Below are 20599 nucleotides of genomic sequence, written 5' to 3'. Positions count from 1 at the left end.
TAACAATACCTAAACTGTAGGGTTTGGGGAGGTTAAATGGAGTAGTATTGTGCCTGGCACATAATAAGCACTCGATAAACATTCATTATTATTATTATTACCCCCCAAGAGACAACTAATTCCTAAGCAATCAATATCACTGTTAAGGGTAAAATTTCCTCCATATGTGTCTGCACACTAACAATAAGCAATATTAGATTATGCTTCTAGATTCCTCTCTTCTATTAATTAGAAAGCTATTCCTGGAAGGCAGCTTCCCAACTCAGGAATTCTGAGCGGTGCCTGAATAGCTATTTCATAGCTCACCTAGGCATTCAGATCTCCTATTATGAAGTCAAATGACAAGTGGGCACACACACACAAAATAATTGCGAGACACTCATACTGTCCCTAGATAACCGCATGTATATATTTTAGAAAGAGAAATGTGTTTGTTGAGACCTAGAAGGTTTACCTTTTTGGGGGAGATAAATCATACTGAGAAGAACAAGTTCTCATTAGAGCCAGATACCTCAGAAATCCATTGTCCGATTTTACTTGAATTTGATTTAGACATCTTACCCTTACGTTGACTAAATCTGGGCATTTGAATGGAAGAAAGACTTGACCAAATTCATTTTCTAAAAGCTGGCTCCTTCTATCTGAATAATATTAAATGATTATGATCGCTTCCATAGACACCACTGAGAGACACAAGAAAAGTTAGCAGGACACATAACATTTACATTTAGATCTCATATCTCATCGCTTTCCATGTGAGTTTCAAGTCATTGTAAGTCTAGAAAGCCACTACGGAATGGCTGTTTGGATGACATCAACAGGTTTAAACGGACCTACTCCTCCAGAGCCCAAATTTAGTAGAACAAAGTTCAATAGTTAGGGAGATCTTTTCTCGTTTCCTAGATCAGGCCAGTTTGTTGTTAGGATCTCCTATGTTTAGCCTGTGAGTTGGCGTTAAGGTGGGGTGAACAAAGGAATATAAATATCTTTCCCCCAACTGTCCTTCCACTGAATGGGGCTTTTGTGACAGAATAAGACGTTACATCCTTTAAGTAACTTTTTTTTTTGGTATTTACTAAAAATAAATACTTTTAGTATTTTTACTTTTTAGTATTTTTTTTTGTATTGACTTTTTACTCTAAAATGGCAAATAGAAAATGTACTGCCCAAATTCCAATGACAAAGCCAAAGAACTGGGGAGTCTCCCTTTTGAAAATCTCACTTCTTGGCCCACAACTGAAATACCAGCATCTTTCCTAGTACCATTTGGCCAGGCTGAGGCACCATAAAAAGATCCCAAATTCTATGGAATTGAGTATCAGTCTATAAAGTGGCAGTCACTAGATACGGATTTTAGTACATGAGATGACATCACAACTAATACACGAATACACTACTAAAAGAGTATTTTTTCAAGTTGTTTGTTTAATGATGGTTTGAAAGATGTTTAAAAAAATATTTTTTAACGTTTATCAATTTTTGAGAGAGAGACAGATCATGAATGGGGTGGGGGCAGAGAGAAAGGGAGACACAGAATCTGAAGCAGGCTCCAGGCTCTGAGCTGTCAGCACAGAGCCTGACGCCCGACGCAGGGCTCGAACTCACAAACCATGAGATCATGACCTGAGCTGAAGCCAGACGCTTACCGGACTGAACCACCCAGGTGCCCTGAAAGATATTTTTTTAAGGAGAGGGTTTGTTATCATTAGAAAGGAGAGAGTAAAGTCCTGGAAACTTTGTAAATGAAAAGGAGCATTTAACAAGAGGTAAGAGAGGACTAATTGAGGAAGGACAATTAGTTTCCTTGAAGGGCAAAGAAGTGAAGCAGGTAAAGTTCTTTTTTTAGTGGCTGTTGCCTTGAAAAGACAAGATAATTTTAGCTGCAGGAGACAGCAGGGAAGCCCCAGGGCTCCAACCAGCTGGCCAAGAAACAGCCGTTTTTGGATGAAATGAGTCAGGACTTCTCTATTCTACAGAACAATCAGAGTTAAAGGGAAAGGTAGGAGGTGAATTTAAGGGGGCAATTAGCACCTTCTTTCCCACACACCAGCAGGGCTGACACAGCAAGTGATGGGTCAGGTTGTAAGAAGAAATCGGGGGAAGGTCCTGACAGTGCACAAAATTCAATGCACAATCAAGCAAATTAAAGAAATGACCGAGTTTACTTGGAAGCATTCTGTATTTACTGTAGACTTTGCTTTGCAAATCGTGTGGATTTAGAAAGAAGTTTAGTAGAAATTAGAGATTCATGAGAATAGCAGCTAATTAGTACAAGTTCTTGTCTAAAAAAAATAAATGCATGAATGAGAGAATTATGGGTTGTATGCCTCATTCTCATGGTGGCCTGTGCCCGAAGTCAGCTCAACACATGTCTATACACACTTATGCCTCCATTCTCCAGGAGCAGTTCCCCAGTGTCCTCAAGCTGTAAACTGGCCTATAAAGGGTTGCTTTCAGAATAACAGCTATTTTACAGACTTGAAACGTCACAAGGGATTTTAAATAGGTATCTAGGTGCTTCCAAGATACCAAGCAATTTTCCAGAACTAGAATTGAGGTAGTGCTAGTGTTATTTTAATAACATTAAAATAATAAAATATTAATGCCATTACTACCAGAGAGATAAAATGGGAATATAGAATGTTCGTAGTTTAGCCAAATGCATATATAGGAACATAAAAATAGCACAGCATGCACCAAAATAGGGGAAAAGAGCAACATACCACATGTCAAAATAAATAGGGGGAAAAAGCAACAAATTAAAAAAACTCAAGCGCAAAAATGACCTAAGTTTGGTGACTACGGCCATGAAAGATACAGGCATGGGACAAGGTATTAGCACAAAATAAATGCACCCAGTCTTTACGGAATTGGTCAGGTTGTGTTAGGTCAGCATGGCATTTTCCAGTGTCTTAATTTGAGGAATACTGGTTCTATGAGATACTCCATTAAAAAAAAGTTCTGGGGCACCTGGATAGCTCAGTTGGTTAAGCGTCCGACATTGGCTCAGGTCATGATCTCGCGGTTTGTAAGTTTGAGCCCACATTGGGATCCTTGCTGTCAGCGTGGAGCCCACTTCGGATCCTCTGTCTCCCTCTCTCTCCCTCTCTCAAAAATAAACATTGGAAAAAAGTTCTATGGTCAAATACATTTGAGAAATAATGCCAACCCTATTTCTCCCTTGGAGTTTTATAATTCATGCAAGCAAATTAAAAGCGCTGAGAAGTCCTACAGGAAAGAAATGTTTATCTTCATTTTATACCTAGAGCTCACCATTATAAGGGCAAATAAAAATGAAAAATGAGAAGTTTAATTCTGTTGAAAATTAGCAAAGAGACGCTCCCCCATCCTTTTTTTTTTTTTTTTTTTTTTAAGAGTATTTACTTTAGAAGAGAAACTTAACCGAAGACCATGGGGGAAGGGAAGGGGAAAAATAGTTTCAAACAGAGAGAGAGGTAAACCACAAGAGACTCTTAAATACAGAGAACAAAGTAAGGGTTGATGGGCAGGGGAGAGGGGAAAATGGGTGATGGGCATTGAGGAGGGCACTTGTTGGGATGAGCACTGGGTATTGTATGTAGGGGATGAATCACAGGAATCTACCCTTTTTACCAAGAGCACACTGTATACACTGTATGTTAGCCAACTTGATAATAAATTATATTAAAAAAAGAGAGAATTTATAATTATAAATACTTTCTTTTCTCTTTAAAATGTTTATAAATCCTCTTGAAAACTAGATGGGACTTCTATCAGCATTATGACCCAGGGCTGGGAGCCATCTTTTTGAAAAGCAAAGTTGAAATAAAAAAGCCCCCCTATCTCCCAGCTTTTGTGGGAGGGTAGAACCTTTAACTTCAGTGGGTGACTTGCTCCAGTTTCTCGAATTTGCAAAGCTACCTTCGGTCATAAGACACGAGGTATGTTTTTCCCATGGATGAAGCCACGACTCAGATGGTCACCCCAATTGCTAACGTGAGGATAAACCCTACGTGAAAAATGGTGCTGTCGAGTCCTCCGATTTGAGGACTACTTATCACTTATCTCGAAAACGTGTATGTAAGAGGTTGCATCTTCTTGTCTACATAAGGGGGTACGATTCCTCTCTGTCTTTGCAATCTCTCAGTGGATCGCCCACGATGCACATCACAGTTTGGTTTAATGTTTACTCAGAAACAAACGTGTTTTCTTCTCCCACTCCCCTTGCGGAGAGGATTTCTGGGTTGAAATAAATTTTAATGAATTTTCTTCAACACCATACATATCTGAATTATCACTGCCTCCTCCCCTCCCCTCCCCCCACACCTTTTATGAACACCAATTACAACTGGACACATTTTGGGAAACTTTGGTTGATGATATTACATTTAAGTTTTTATAAAATGACTCAAAGTATCTCAAGATTCCAATTACCTTAAGAATGAGAATTAAGATGGGACACCTGGGTGGCTCAGTCAGTTAAGTGTTCTACTTTGGCTCAGGTCATGATCTCATGGCTCGTGAGTTCGAGCCCCATGTTGGGCTCTGTACTGACATCTCAGAGCCTGGACCCTGCTTCAGATTCTTTCTGCATCTCTCTGCCCATACTCTGCTCATACTCTGTCTCTCTCTCTCATGTATAAACAAACATTAAAAAAAAAAGAACAGAGAATTAAGAACATTTGTCTGAAAAAGAGACAACTTAAGTTTCTTTAGGTACCCCAAACAGCCTTTCTTCACTGGGCATTTTCATCTGAACCACAGAAACACAAAACAATGATTTCTCAATTCTTTCAAGATGCTACGTAGCCAGTACCATTCTAGATATGCAGGAGAGAATTTATTTACACACAAGGGATCTTTGAGGCTCGAAGGCTTACTTCTCTTGTGAAACTCTAGTTGAGAAAGGCTGGCTCATCTTCACCTCCTCTAAGAGCAGAGCAGTTTACATGCTGATGACTCTTTCTCCAAGCTTTAGATCCATAAAGGTCATTCTGGACTGGACGTTTCTACTCAGAGTCCAATAAACATCTCAACTCAGTATGGCCAGTACTAAATTGCATCTTTTTTTTAAAAAGTTTATTTATTTATTTTGAGAGAGAGAAAGAGAGAGGGAGAGACAGGGAGAGAGAGAGAGCGAGAGGGAAAGAGCAGGGGAGGGGCAGAGAGAGAGGGAGAGAAAGAATCCCAAGCAGGCTCCGCACTGTCACCGCAGAGCTGGACGCAGGGCCCAAACCCACAAACTGTGAGATCACGATCTGAGCCAAAGTCAAGAGTTGGACGCTTAACCGACTGTGTCACCTAGGCACCCCCTAAATTGTATCTGTCATCCTAACCCTGCTCCTCAAAATAGCTCCTCTGTCTCAGTTGATGGCAACTTCATTCTTCCTGTAGTCAGGTGGAAAAAACCTTGGAGTCATCTTTGAGCCCTCTCTTCCATTTAAGCTAAGGGAATCTTGTTGGTTCCACCTTCTAAATATGCCTAGAACTGGCCACCCCTCACTGTCTCTACTGCATCACTTAGGAGTGAGAAACAATCATCTCTTGCCTGGTTATTCCAACAGCCTTTTACTAGACTCTCTGTTTTTACCGCTGGCATTTTCGCTGTCCAGTTATTTTCAGCATGTCACACAGACTGATATTTTTAACAGTTATCTCTCTGAACTCATCCAGGCACTTTCTTCCTTACCATTCAAACATGCTGAGTACCTCCCACCTGAAAGTCTCTGCAATGACTGTTCCCTTTCCTGCATAGCCACATTCCTCACTTTCTTCAAGTCTTTATTCAATGAATCTACCTTGACCACCCCACTTAAAATTGCAATCCATTCCCCAATTCATGGTTGCTCCTGATCCCCCATATCCTGTGGTTTCTCAGCCCACCCCCGCCCCCCACCCATAGTACTTATTTCCTTCTAATATACTAGGCAATTTCCTTCTCCTTTATGATTATTGATATTTTCTGACTCTCCCCTCCCAGCTCTCATATAGAAGTACCACAGGTAGGCGTCTTTGTATCCCAAGTGCCTCCAAAATTCCTGGCACATAGGAGGTAGTCAGTGAGTATCTGAACAAATTAAAAAAAAATGGAGTTTGAAGCCAGCAGTAGATGAGATTAAGATTGGATGCACAGAATAAAAGAAATCTCAATAGGCTGGTTGTCAGGTTCATTTATAGGTTAATGAACAAAATCACAAAATCATCTCCTAGGAAATCATACGTCTAGAGTACCTTTCTAAACAGTCTAGCACAATGAGGGGAAGCTGGCCTGGAGGCAGGGTAACGAAGCTGACTTCGGTGGATTCAGACAGCTCCACGATTTTATAAATTATTTTAGGGAAGGGAAGGGAAGGGAAGGAAAAAACTTGAGGGCTATGCTTTTCTTTCAAAGTCAATCTGAGAGTACATCTACTGACTAGGAGCTTATTAACTCTCCCTAAATGAAAACCAGGGTCATAAATCCCTGACAAAATGGTATTGCAAATAATTTAAATTTTGGCATTACCTTCTAGGCTCACAGGTGATAACTTCAATTTCTTAACCAAAAACAGAAGGAAGAGTTGAGTTATGAAGGTGAGGTATGCTCAGTTCTCTCATTTTAGAATCAAAACCAATGGTTGGTAGATTAATTGGCAAAAAATGGCTAAGGTGGGAATTTGACAATAAATACACACATTATACATTTAATTTCAACTTTTTTTTTTTAATTTTTTTTTTAACGTTTATTTATTTTTGAGACAGAGAGAGACAGAGCATGAACGGGGGAGGGGCAGAGAGAGAGGGAGACACAGAATCGGAAACAGGCTCCAGGCTCTGAGCCATCAGCCCAGAGCCCGACGCGGGGCTCGAACTCACCGACCGCGAGATTGTGACCTGAGCTGAGGTCGGACGCTTAACCGACTGCGCCACCCAGGCGCCCCTAATTTCAACTTAAAACACATAAATCATCTTTTGAAGGAGAAGAAAGGCCCGATGGGTCTGATGATTGGTGTTCCTTATTTTCTTCCTTGCTGGTCACAAGCCAGGTTTCGTCTACAAATTCATTTCATTTCTTTAAAGTAAAACCTTAAAGATGCTTGTGAGAAATTCTGAGTAGAGTTTTTATACTATAATTTGTATTTACACAACTGGTATTTAAAAAGTGATTCTGAAAAAAATAAAAAGTGATTCTGTAAGTATGTTCTGAAGTAATTTCTTGGGTAATTTTTTACTCTAGGAATTGATACATTTTATTTTTAATCTTTTTAGATTTTTAATGTTTTCATCAGTCTTTTGGAGTTGTATTGTCCATGCCCACTTTGATAGAATTTTCTGCAGCTTATCTTTATTGAATCTTTCCAAAGAGTTGAACTAAGTTTTAGTTCAACTAGAAATTACTTTTGAATATCACATGTGTATTTCTAAGATTACTAAATACTCAATTAAAGTACATATCTACACAGAATACTATTAGCACAAACAGTTTGGGGGCAAACAATACCAATTAATGATAAGTACACAGCACAAATGGTGGAAACAAAAATGCAAAGAGAGAGAGTACCTCACTGGCCACAGGTACTCTGAATGCCTGAGTCACATAGGGCATTTTGTGCAGGGCATGGTGAGCAGTGGTGTTTGGGTTTTGCAAACAATCATCAATTCTCTAACTCTCTGACACCAGGTAGGTTTCCTACAATTCAATTCAATTTTGACATTAACTACCCAGAATTAGCACTGACTACCCGCCCCGCCCCCTACCCTCCACCCCGCCCCCGGCCACAAGTTAAGGGCTCAGTCCCACAAGACTACCTTCACTTCAGATGCTAGTCTTGAGTCCTGGGTCCCCAGGCTACCCACATTTCTAAATGACTCCTTAACAAATTCAAGAGTCCCTCCCCCCCCCCCGCCCCCCCACTACCCCCAGGTTCAATATTCACCACAATGACTCATAGAACTTGAAAGACTTATGAGTTCAGAAGACTCCATGCAGTCTCCTCCCAGTACATCATTGTGTCCCCAACCCAGAAGCTCTCTTAGCTTCATTGTTTCAGAGTTTTTAACTGAAATTTCATACAAAGGCATACTTAATTTAAATCACTGGTCGCTGGTAACTGAACTCAGTCTCCAGCCCCTCTCGCTTCCCTGGACACTGGGTGATGGGGCTGAAAGCTCTAACCATCGAATCACATGGTTCGTTCTTCTAGTCCTCTGTTCCCCCGCGAGTCATTATTAGCAGACAGTGAGACGCTCCTATCACTTCAGAAAATTCCAACAGTTTTAAGAGCTTTGTTCCAGAATGGCAGGGAGGGGGAACAAAGACTAAATATATTTTTTTATTGTATTACACAAATGATTTTGGCATTGTGGTGAGCATGTATGTTTATCTGCTTTCCCTTCGGACGCATACTCTTTGAGGGCAATCTCTTATGTCTGTTTTTCTTTTCTCCCCCCACCTAATACACAAAGCAGATACTCAAAAATTTTTAATAAAGGAGCAAGCAACTGCCTGAATAAAGCAAGCAAACTGCCCTTTAGTAGTCTATGTGATGCTCAGTAATAAAAATATGATAGAACTAGGCATTTCAGCAGAAACGCAACTATCATATAAATTGTAATAAGTCAAATGATAAAATTCTTATTAACCAAATATTGGGATGCAGAAACCCTCATATTGAGCCCCAGACTGGCCATCTACTCAGTGTATATGATTGGGCAAGTCACATAAGCACTCTAGGTCCGAATGTTCTCAACTATAACACACAGGAGAAACAATACCCTCTCTAAACACACGGTAATATTGTGAGGGTTAAATAAGCTTATGGACAAAAGTGCTTGTAACTTTAAAACATTAGTCAAAGAAAACAAATTAAGATGTTATTAAACATACGACATTAATAAACATAGAAGACTGACTTCTGAATAGCACAAGAATATTAATGAAAAAACATAGAAAAAAAAAACATTAGTTATAAAATTTACTTAATCCTGAAAGAGGCTGAGAATTCCGGAGTTGCATACACAGTTCAACTAACCTCCCAACTCATAAAGTTTGAGGAGGTTGTGGCATAGGAGAAGAAGGGACATTGTGAAGTATATTAAAAATGATCTCACCTTCAGTGCACTTTGGGTCTGATGCTCTTATCAATGGGAAATTTTCCTGCATAAAGGCTGGAGGGTACAGTATATCATCACCTTCAACTCTTTCTAATAAGGTTATTTATTGCTATTCAATTCACATTTCCCTCAGGTTTTGGCAAGATTATAGAATTTATTCCCCTACATAGTAGCCGGCCAAGTAAATCACGTTTCATACTTCCATTGTCATGCATTTTTCTTACCCAGCACTGGTGGCTTATATATTTTTCTTTTTGTTCCTCAGAGTATCTTAAAATTTAGCTGTGCAAGCTTCTCTTTTATAATTCTGCAATTTACTAGTATTGTTCCTTCCTAATATTTTCTTAATAAAAAGTGTTGAAAAAAACCCCACAAAACTACGCAGGTAGTTTTCGACAACAAAACCAGAGACAAGGTGATAAATAGTATAGAGGAAACACTTTCCCTTGTAGACAAAAGGTACCAGTTGATATTAAAACAAAAATAACATGTCTGCCACAGGGTCTCAAAACACTTCATTAGAAATACACGAGCACAAAGAGCTGCATTAGAGCAGGCTAGTGGGCTCCCTTAAGGACAGTGGTAGTGGGGCGCCTGGGTGGCTCAGTCGGTTAAGCGGCCGACTTCGGCTCAGGTCATGATCTCGCGGTCCGTGAGTTCGAGCCCCGCGTTCAGGCTCTGTGCTGACGGCTTGGAGCCTGTTTCGGATTCTGTGTCTCCCTCTCTCTGACCCTCCCCCGTTCATGCTCTGTCTCTCTCTGTCTCAAAAATAAATAAACGTTACAAAAAAAAAAAATTAAAAAGGACAGTGGTAGTGAAGGTAACTCACTCCCCCTGCCTGATGCCAACCATTCTGAGTAAGAAGTCCAAGCTCCTGACACCTGCTCAGCTCATGCTGCACTATATCACTCAGAGGCTCCCAATTCTTTGTTTAAACAACTCTGGTAGGCAGCCCTTTTGGAAGGAAAAAAGACCCCATCACTCATTGAGGTCACCTGTTTCCACTTTACAATGGACAAGGCACTCTTGGTGATAATAATACTATACTGCACCATATTATATGATACTATTATACTATATTGTACTGGTCTATATCAGTATAATTATACTATAGTAAATTATATTATCAGTATAGTATACTATTATTATATAGTTTTCCATTCTATACCATATATGCTGTGTTGTACAATACTACACTAGGTAGCTTTTGAAGAGGAGTTTGGGCAAATATCCACTTTAGCAGTAGGTTGCAGGGAATAACCCATCTTTGCACTGCAGCATATAGCATGTCCTAAGGTATAGTTACTATAAGTAATAGGCCAAAAATACTATTCGTAAAAGTAGGGATTACCAAACGCTTCAGAGTTAACTAAATACCTAATAGTGAACAAAGAGATAATGGTGACTGAAAAGCTACCAGTAATGTTTAACAAGGAATAGCAGCCATTGAAAACCTGACCAACTCAGAACTACATTGTCGAGGCACTGATGACACGTTCTTTCTGAAAACTAAGGAAACTCCGATGTTGTACGTGCATTTGCAGGAAGCCTCTGAGCGCTGGCCAGGGCTCAGGTTCTTGGTCAATTGATAAATTCAGATGATCATCAAATTTAGGTTAGGAGTGCCAGGCTTAAAAAAAAATCTATGAATAACTCACTATTAGTAACTAACCCCCAACCTGCTTTTCAACAGGGGCATTACCCTGGTTAGGGTTGAAGATCTTCTCATTGTGGGTGTTGGTTACTTTCCTAGACATTATCCCTTGCTCCTCAAGACTAAATGCCAATGGCATCATTCAGTCTTTGTGACTATCAAAAAGACCGAGGCCAGATGCTTCTTGGTGGAGGGAGGATGGCACTGAGAATCATACTGCTCGGAAGAACTAAAGAAAGTTATCAGTGCAAGGGCCCAGCCTGTGTCCCACCAAGAGAACCCATCCTCTCATTGCCTAGGTGACTGCAAATCTGACCAGTCCACGTTCTTTCATGTTTATTTATTTTGAGACAGAGCATGAGCAGGGGCGGGGCAGAGAAAGACGGGGAGAGACAGAATCCCCAGCAGGCCCCGCACTGTCAGCGCAGAACCTGATGCTGGGCTTGAACTCACACACTGTGAGATCATGACCTGAGCCGAGATCAAGAGTTGGACGCTCAACCGACTGAGCCACCCAGGTACCCTGACCAGGCCACACTTTAAGACAAGCTATAGTTATGTTTCTTTTTGAAAAATGTTTTTAAATGTTTATTTTGTTTGTTTGTTTGTTTGTTTATTTATTATGAGAGTGGGGGTGGGAAGAGCGGCAGAGAGAGAGAGGGAGAGAGAGAATCCCAAGCAGGTTCCATGTCAGCACAGAGCCCGAAGTGAGGCTCGATTTCATGAACCATGAGATCATGACCTGAGCTGAAATCAAGAGTCCGACGTTAAACCAACTGAGCTACCTAGGCGCCCCACTAGACGTATGTTTCTTAGATCTGCCCTGTAGGAAATAAATAGAGTGGCCCCCTTTACTTATTCAGTGATCCTAGGTAAGCTTTTTTTTTTTTTTAACTTCTCTGAGATTTAGCTTTTTCAATTTTGAGAAGGGGATAATAATGCCCGTTTCAGCTACTTTATAAGATTTTATGCAAAGTGCTCTGTAAATTGTAAATCATGATGCAAAGAGATACCATTAATTTTATCAGTTTTTAAAGATCCGAGATTGCCTTGAATTACAATATGTTCAATTCTCATATATGGTGGTTATAGAACTACACGAAGCTCAATAAATATTCCTGGGCAATGAATACATTGGATCTAGCTAAAGGCAAACAGGGAGAATAGGGTTAAAACCCACAAAAGAGCACAGCAATGAGCCCAGTTACAGTACATTGGAATTGTGGGTGGGGGATCATGCGGGCTGTACCCATTTTCAGAATCACTTCATTGTCGCCAAATTGAAATGTGTATAAGGCTCTTTCTTCCATTCTGTATTTTCGGTGAAACCATATATTCTCTGCAGTTGATTCAATTCAGTTAAGCAACGTTTTATTAAACATATGCTAAATTTGGGCACTGTTTTGCTTTGAGAATTATTAATTATATACTTTAAATCTTTAAAAAGATATTCATTCGTAGTTCTTTTTTTTTTAACATGGAAGGGAAAAAACCTTGTCTATCTTCTCTTTCATAACTTTCTTTTTAAAAATATGTTCCCTGTGTATAATTCTCAAGCGTTTAATTATTCTGACCCAATTTTCTCCTTTTTTATGTTTCCTCTTCCTACATTTTCTCTTCCTGTATACTCTCAGCTTTTCTACTGAGTATTGTCTTTCTTTTTACCAACTCACTAAATGGTCCTAGAATAAACAATTTGGTATTCAAATTCTGGGTACTCACTGTAATTAAAAAGCTGCTTAAGCAGAAGATGAAAAGTACTTGTTCCTGTTCCAATTTTTATTTTGAAATCCTTTATGCTAGGAATTGGTGTGCAAGTTTGAATTTAAGTTGGTTAGAAATATCCATGGAAGGATATAACTTCAAATACTGATTGATTGGGCATCAGGAGGGAAAAAGTGAAAGAAAGGGAAGAAGTGGGAGAAGGAAGGGATGAAGAGAAAATAGGAACAAAGATGATTAATTGTGTGTTTTGGCGAGCAGTGGCGTAAAGGTCACAATTACCTCCTTTCAAGGCAATTCTCAAGTAATAGCATAACTTACTTTCAACTTATCTTTAAAATCCATGGAACCTATCATTCGAACAGAATTTTGACATCGTGCCCAGGTTGTTCATGGTCTCTGGTTTTTCTGTCAAGGACCAAGGTGGCAAAATTGATACATCATCCGTGGCAAAAATGTCAAGATGGGATTGTGAAGAGACCAGATGGAGCCAAATGGAAAGGTTGCTAAAACGCGTAGATAAAATATTCATTACTAGTAGTAATTACAAACTGGAGTTAGGAAATAAAAGTTCCATGTGAGCAGAAGTGATTTTGTAGCCCCACTCATCTGTGTGCCCCTCTAGGTATACCCCACATTTTCACTGCATAATTTGAAAGCAAAAGCCTATCGTAGTCTTGGACCTTCAATTAAATGAACAACAACAAAATGCATAAAAAAAAATCTGTGATCACAATTCATGTCGTAAGGGATGTTAGCTTATTTTAGCCTCTTAGCAGCTGCTTTTATCGCTGAGAAAATGATGGACAAGAAAAACTATTAGCACCTTCTCCAGCTTAAGCAGTGGCAACGCGAACACCAACTACGATGACCAGAAGTGGCTTAGGGGCTGCGTTCAATGGCTTAGTGTAGAAAAACTGATGTTTCCTTACATTTCCAGAAGGTAAATGGACCCTCTGGTGTATTCCTAAGAAGATGAACCATGCTCCATTAAGGCTTGCCCCATTTCTCAGATCTAGGTGTAGAAGGTACAAAAAACTGTGGCCCTTCAGAGAGACCAGGAGCCAAGATCACACAGGCCAGGCACATTTAGGAAGAGCTCCCTCGGCACTGGTGGCATGTCGATGGGCTTTTGCCAGATCAGGGACAACTTGCCGCCTGTGGGCGTCTCGGCCGGCCGTAATGAGTCTACAATTTGCACATAAATTGAGACGCGGTTTACATACTTGTGTCAGCTACTCTTTTCCCCTTGTTCTGTCCTGTGCTTCTCCTCCGTGCTCCCCATGGCGGCCTGCCAATATTGAAGGCGGTTTTCAGTCCTCCGCTATATTTCACTATATCTTATTTTCTCTCAGTCAAACATTCTCATCCCTGCAGGGTGCTCCTTATTAGCCTTTTACAGTTGTAGGTGCCCTACTCCCAACACATATTGTCTCTGGTCCGGTTAGACTACACCTCTCACAGTATCCTGCGATATGGCCTCAGCATGGCTGTGGGGATGCTCAATCTACAGCAGGAGAAACCGTCATCCTCTCTGCTCTGGAAATGTTCTTCCTACAAATTGAATCTAAGGTCCTCTCAGATCCTTGGGGCAGTGACATCATCTCACTAACTCATACTGTTAATAATTGAATGAATGCTAGAATCTTTAATGTGTGGTTCTTCCAGGTTCTTCCCAATGCACTTTTTTTTTTTCCTTTTGACTGGAGGATGCAACTTTTCATTTATTCTCATTTCATTTTATTGCCCCAGATTTGGCTCAGCGCTGTAGCCAATGCAGATCTAAGTCTTGATGCTAGCTTCCACGGTATGTGGTATTCCTCGGATTTTCATACCATCTGCAGATTTGATTTCCAGGATGTCACTGGTTTCTAAGACCAGTTGTAGAAGCAACCTTCACTATAATAAAATTACAGATACCATTTTACGAACATTTTATATGATGCCCATCTAAGTAAGCTTCCTTTCTATTAACTTCTGGAATTTTTTATGAGTCTCATGAATATATTTCTTAATATTATGCCACATTCCGTGAAAATAGAGACTTCATTTTCCAAGACAAGTGTTTAACTTTATATATGTCAGGAGGAAACGTGTTAAAAACTAGCTTCATTTCTGGATTACACAGAAGGACCAAAAAGCTATTTCCATTTATGACACTGTAGTGGCACAGAAAATACTTGGCACAACAGGCCAAGCCAGAAGAATCAAATAGAATCCAAAATAGACTCGGAGTGCTCAGAGGCTTTGGGATTGTTGAAAGATCATGTAAGGTGATTGCTAATGTCTAAAACATAATGAATGGGAGGAAAAAGCACCCTCACGTGACATGTGCATAGGTTATATCCCCTGCACTGTTTTGCATCCTTAAGGGAAATACGTTAGAGAGACATACGGTCATGCTCGGGAGTGACTTGATGTGAGAACAGGCACCCGGAATTCTGTATTTCAGGCATGGCTGTGGGTATGGTCTGTAACTGCCTCTCACTGATCCCAGATCACACAGGTCTGTGTTGATGGAGGTTCAGCTTGCTAACAGGTGAGCTGTTTGCTTACCTGGGACTCTGTACGAGTTAGACAGTTAGTAGGACTCTTGCCTCCAGGAACCACAGAGGTGATTTCAATGAGAGCAGGCCCGGCCTTCTGCAAAGTTGTGGTCACGGTCAGGGTGGATATTCCAAACCCCTACTGGCTCTTCCCTGTGGGGAGTCCTGGCATTGGGTTAGGATGTGCGGGGGTACGTGGTGATGTTGATGTTTTAGGGCTCTTTTCCCATTTATTGTACCAGAGCAATGAGCACTCCTCTCATCTACCACTCCTCCTCTTGAACCCTACAATCACAACACCAATATCTAAACGCTGTAAGTCCTGGTGGGAAAAACAAAAGCGGTGGTGGCACTTTAGGGTTTCCTATTAACAAGTATATTAACTGGATCAAAAATGCTTCCAAACGTAGTTTCCAATATGATTCAACATTTCAGTAGACTTCTGATTTAGACATGTTTACTTTTGCAATTCCATCAAAGAACTCTCACTCAATTTTCTCTCTATCTAAGCACTTAAGCAACAGTCGTTAACTCTAAATACATTGCCTTGTGTTTTAACTCCCTTCACTTGCCCACCGCAGTGGGTCGTAGAGCCTTCACGTTAGTTGTTATGCCCTCTTTGCTCTTCTCCCAGGCATTTGTCTTCTGGCCTGCAGGTTCAGGCTCTCTTGGCAGCTTCCTCCCTTTCCTTTGCAACATTCCAACCTAGAACATTTCCTCTATACACTTGTCCCCAGATATCCCAATATAAGACACGGTTCCAGTTGTAAAGTACTTACAGTCTCTGGGGAACAAGCTGACACATGCCCAGGGCTACTTTGTGGCATGGGAGAGGCAGGTCAATGCCAGTGCTTGGCATTCAAAATCTTTCCCAATTTTACCTCTGACGACCTCCCAATCCCTCTCTGCCCCCCACTTCACATGTGATGAACTCAAGCAAATCAATTTCCTTGCTAATCTTCCATGTTCTATTCACCTTCTTGCCTCTTTCTTTGCCTGTAACTATATCCCAAGCCTTCCACGTGGGCTATAATGCTTTCATTGTATATTGTTTTTTTTTTTTTTCTTTCCCAGAAGAGCCCTCTCTTTTCCTGTTTTCATGCCTTGACCCATCCTGTTCTCTCCCTGGAAATAGCCTTTTCCTATCCTTGGATGTCCAGGTGCCCCTTCACGATCTTTTTATCTCATGTATGCATTTGCACCTTCCCTATAGGATGTATCAATTTTTAAACTTTTAATTTGAAATGAATCTAGGCTTATAGAAAAGTTGCAGCGAGTTCCCATTATATCCTTCAATCAGATTCGCCTAACATTAATATCTCACGTAACCACACTGGCAAAAGGAAGGAATTAGTCCTGGTACGATACTTAAAATTAAACTCTAGAGTTTATTTGGATGCCACCAGTTTTTCCAGTGATGTACTTTTTCTAGTCCGGAATCCAATTCGGGATCCCACACTGCATTGAGTTGTCATATGTCCTTAGCTTCCTCCAAACTGTGACTGTTCCTCAGCCTGTCTTTCTCCTTCATGACCTTGACAATTTTTTACCATATAATAACATTACATTTGTACATGGGTATTTCCTCACTCGGACATAAGTTTTGTCAGTGGGACATGTTTTTATTCCCAGTAGCACGTGATAAGAACTCAATGATCACTACTTACCTGTATGTCAGAAACAATTAGAATAGTAACAACGTCTTTATTATCTACTTAGTGAACGGTCTGCCATGGCAACTTTAAGTTATTAGAAGGGCAAGACTGCAAAATTATAAGACACAAAGCTCTCTTTGCGGACACTGTATCCGAGCCCATTTTCTCCATGCCCCGAAGAGCAGAAATCACTGGCGCTAATCAGGGCACGCGGCTACTTGGTGGCCGGCAGGAAGGGCAGACACAGCCTCGGTCTCAGCATCTAGCTGTTGTCGGATCTCACTAAAAATAGACTTCATCTGTCCTGTGCCCTGTGCACAGATCGCTGAGCGAAAGTAATTACTCCCTACCTCTCTTAACACCAGGGTTTCTGTCTTGTAGTTTTCTGTTAAGAAACTCAGGACAGAGAAATCCAATCTTCTTGCCTGGAACCCTGAATCCCAGTTGGCTCCTTTTCTGGTTCTCCCTACAAGTGACTGATGGTATGTTCTGACGCTTCATAGTATGATACCAGACTCGCCTACTCTTTGGTATCTCCAGTTGCCTGGATTTCCCCAATGCTATAACCTATCTGGCTCTGTTGAAACAGCTGCTCCATGAAACCAGGACAAGGCTCAGCTGATAGACCCATGTTTTTGTTTTTTTTGTTTTTGTTTTTTGCTATCCTACCCTTTGGTTGTTCTCCTTGGCCCGAGCAATAGGCGCTTTTTCTCCTTTCCCACCAGCTCTTCCCGCAAAGTCCTAGCATAGTTTTAGAATTGTGCCCGTTCCCCTTCTGGCTCAGACGTGCTTGGTTATTTCACTTTGTCACTAATCTCAAATTATTACGGTATCTGCCTAAATCCGTAGTTTCTCACTACTATCGTGAAGACTGAATCTGTGCTTCCCCCTCCTGCTGAAATTGTTAGCTTTGGCCTGCTAAAGAGTCCACTCGTTTCCTGGGGCCACAGAAGCTTTGCTTTGATTTGAAGGGATTCTAATGACTGACATTCTCTAATTTCAGTTCTCTGCGTTCGCTTCAGATCTTTCCCAAAGATTCAGAAATAGCATCTGACAGGTTCAAGAGAAATTGAACTGATATCTGTTGGGTTTTAACTGGCGCATTGCTGCATAATTTTTCATTTTCTTTGGAAGGTCTTTCCCACAAAGGGAAAACATGCCTGCTAGGGTCCCACGGAGGTGTTTTGACATTAGGCTTAATAAAGCATGAAGAACTCATTAATAAATAATCTTCTGCCAGGTTAGCAAATAAAGCTGAATGCACTGGCTAGACCCTGGAGTAAATGAAATCATGCATGCAGCCATGCAAGCGACTTGTTAACTTGCAGTGGTCTCTTCACAACGTCTGGCAAAGCGCGATGCAATGATGCACAAATAAAACCAGCATATTATAAACGCATGCACCTTCAGTTAGGATGCAGACTGTCAATTTTGTTTCACACTCTGCAGGTCCAAAACAGTAAACAAACCTTCAGTGATGCAGATCAGGAGACATTCCACCGATATGTTTAATCTTTGCTAAAAGGAAGATTCCACTCATCAGCATGTCTACATAATAGTAGCCACAGGTATATCCTGTCGTCTCACATCCTTTGTCTCATTATCTACAAATAGATAGGGAACTAGAGAGCGAGCTAATGGGTGCAGGCGAGCCAGTCTGTTCAGCCACAATGGTTATTGATGGACTCTTTAGTCTGACCCAGAAAATCTTCACGAGCGCCCAGAAACAGAAAAGAATCATCATCCTCCCTTGAAAAACGAAAGAGAAAGTGCAGTGCTCCTAAAGAACTCTTTCCTGGATTCAGAGAACGTCATGTTTTTAGCTGAGAGAGATTCCAGAGTCACTGGAAGGTCTGGGAGCCGGGGCGAGTGCAAGGGAAGCTTTGCTACCTCAGGCAGTTGCATTTTCTCTTTGGGGTCTCTGGTTGCCAAAGGCAGCTGCTGCGTCCCGAAGCTTTTCTCGTGATTAAAAGCTGATGGACAGCTGTCAAGTGTCAGTTAAGCATGACTCCCTCCAGCTGCTCCCCAATCTGGAGGGACAGAGTGTCCTGCCCCACGCTATTCTGACTGAACACACTCACCACTCACTGAGGGGTTTAGCTGGAAAGCCAACCACCGCACCACAAAATGCAAACATTTCCAGGCACTGTTTTGATGAAACAACTTGTTGGGTGGGTTCGATTTCAACTCAAAGGGCTTGCCAACTGTGCCCATATGCACAGATTTACACATCTTGCCAGACCTTTTATGTGGTTATGATGACAAAGCCATTAAGGTGTCATTTAAATTCTGTTCCAAAGCTGCAGATTTAAAGCAACCACTATCCTGAGGACAAAAATACTCTATTAGACAATCTTACTTGAATCTTTTCACAATTCCTATATGGTTATATACATACGTACATAGTGTATACATGGTTGTAATTATACAGTTACATAAAGTTATGTATTTATAGTTTCTTCATTTCCACGTTAATGGAAACAATGGAAATGAAGGAACAGTCAGGGTTCAAAGCGTTGCATGACAAGATTGCATTTTTGAGAAGAGAGAAGCCATGTGGAATAGTAGAAATGTGAGTGGTTTATATCTATTGAGCCCACAAAGTACTTTACGTGACTCATCTCCTTTAATCTCAACAGTCCTCTGATGTTGGCAACATTATCATCTGCATTTTACATATGAGGAAATTGAGACTTAGCAAGTTGAAGGTGTCCAAGGTCACACAGATAGTAAGTAGCAGAACTGGGGATTTGAATTTAGGCAATCTGACTCCAGAGGTCACGTTCTTAATTGCTATTCTTTAACACCTTGTTTAGTATCAGCAAATCCATTCACGGATGGCCCTATCACTAACCAGGACAAAATGGGACTCCCCCCACGTTTCCCATTAAAATGAGATGGTTTTCTATGCCAAGGTTAAACAAAACAAAAAAGCATATTTTCATTTTGTTATCTGAATAACTAAACAGTTCTAGTTTCAGTGACAAATGTCCTTGACATTTACTCAAATATGTATTGGTTTGAATAATTTTCTTTAGAAAATAAATAATACTCAAAACCTCAGTGTTTAAAATTTTGATTCCTTTGGAAAGGAGGAAACTTGGTTGAAAGATACGGAGCCTTTCAATAGGTATGAAGGTTTGAAAGAATAATGCCATTTCCTGATGAGCTGGGAGTGAGCTGGAATCCACACAGACCATGCCAACGAAGCAGGGAATGGGATGCCTTGATCTGGCTTAGGGTGTGATGGTATTATGTGATTCCTGTTAAGAATCAACTACTGAACTTTCTTAAAAAAATTTTTTTCGGGGCGCCTGGGTGGCGCAGTCGGTTCAGCGTCCGACTTCAGCCAGGTCACGATCTCACGGTCCGTGAGTTCGAGCCCCGCTCAGGCTCTGGGCTGACGGCTCGGAGCCTGGAGCCTGTTTCCGATTCTGTGTCTCCCTCTCTCTCTGCCCCTCCCCCGTTCATGCTCTGTCTCTCTCTGTCCCAAAAATAAATAAAAAACGTTGAAAAAAAATTTAAAAAAAATTTTTTTTAATGTTTATTTATTTTTGAGAGAGAGAGAGAGAAAGAGAGTGTGTGAGTGGGGAGGGGCAGAGAGAGAGGGAGACACTGAGTCTGAAGTAGGCTCCAGCCTCTGAGCTGTCTGTACAGAGCCCGACACGGGGCTCAAACCCACAAACCGTGAGATCATGACCTGAGCTGAAGTTGGACGCTGAACCGACTGAGCCACCCAGGCGCCTCATGACTTTCTTATGTTGCGTCCAAATTATTAGGAAATGCACATGAGTACCACTTTTGGATTAAGCTTTTCTAGGTATTTCATTTATTTACATATAAAATACAGAAAGAGAATTTATAATGTCCATGTCAATCCATATAGAATTGCTATTATTATTAACTCTGTGTAACCTGACTTCCTTCTTATGTCTCTGTGCCTTACTTCC

General features: G+C 40.9%; 1 protein-coding gene across 5 annotated transcripts in view; it reads right to left on the bottom strand.

Moving 5' to 3' along the window:
- HS3ST5 (heparan sulfate-glucosamine 3-sulfotransferase 5) overlaps positions 1–20599 on the bottom strand; it is a 262836-nt gene that overhangs the window by 119868 nt on the left and 122369 nt on the right. The window contains exon 1 of one of the 5 annotated variants that reach the window (XM_053222357.1): positions 18119–19937. The exons of 3 other annotated variants lie outside the window; for them this stretch is intronic. The gene's annotated coding sequence lies outside the window, so the exon portion shown is untranslated. One more of the 5 variants, XM_053222356.1, reaches the window with a different exon arrangement.

Source organism: Acinonyx jubatus, chromosome B2 (assembly GCF_027475565.1).
Source record: "Acinonyx jubatus isolate Ajub_Pintada_27869175 chromosome B2, VMU_Ajub_asm_v1.0, whole genome shotgun sequence".
Taxonomy (NCBI): domain Eukaryota; kingdom Metazoa; phylum Chordata; class Mammalia; order Carnivora; family Felidae; genus Acinonyx; species Acinonyx jubatus.
Note: the sequence above shows the minus strand (reverse complement) of the source record. Positions and strands in the feature narration are given on the sequence as shown.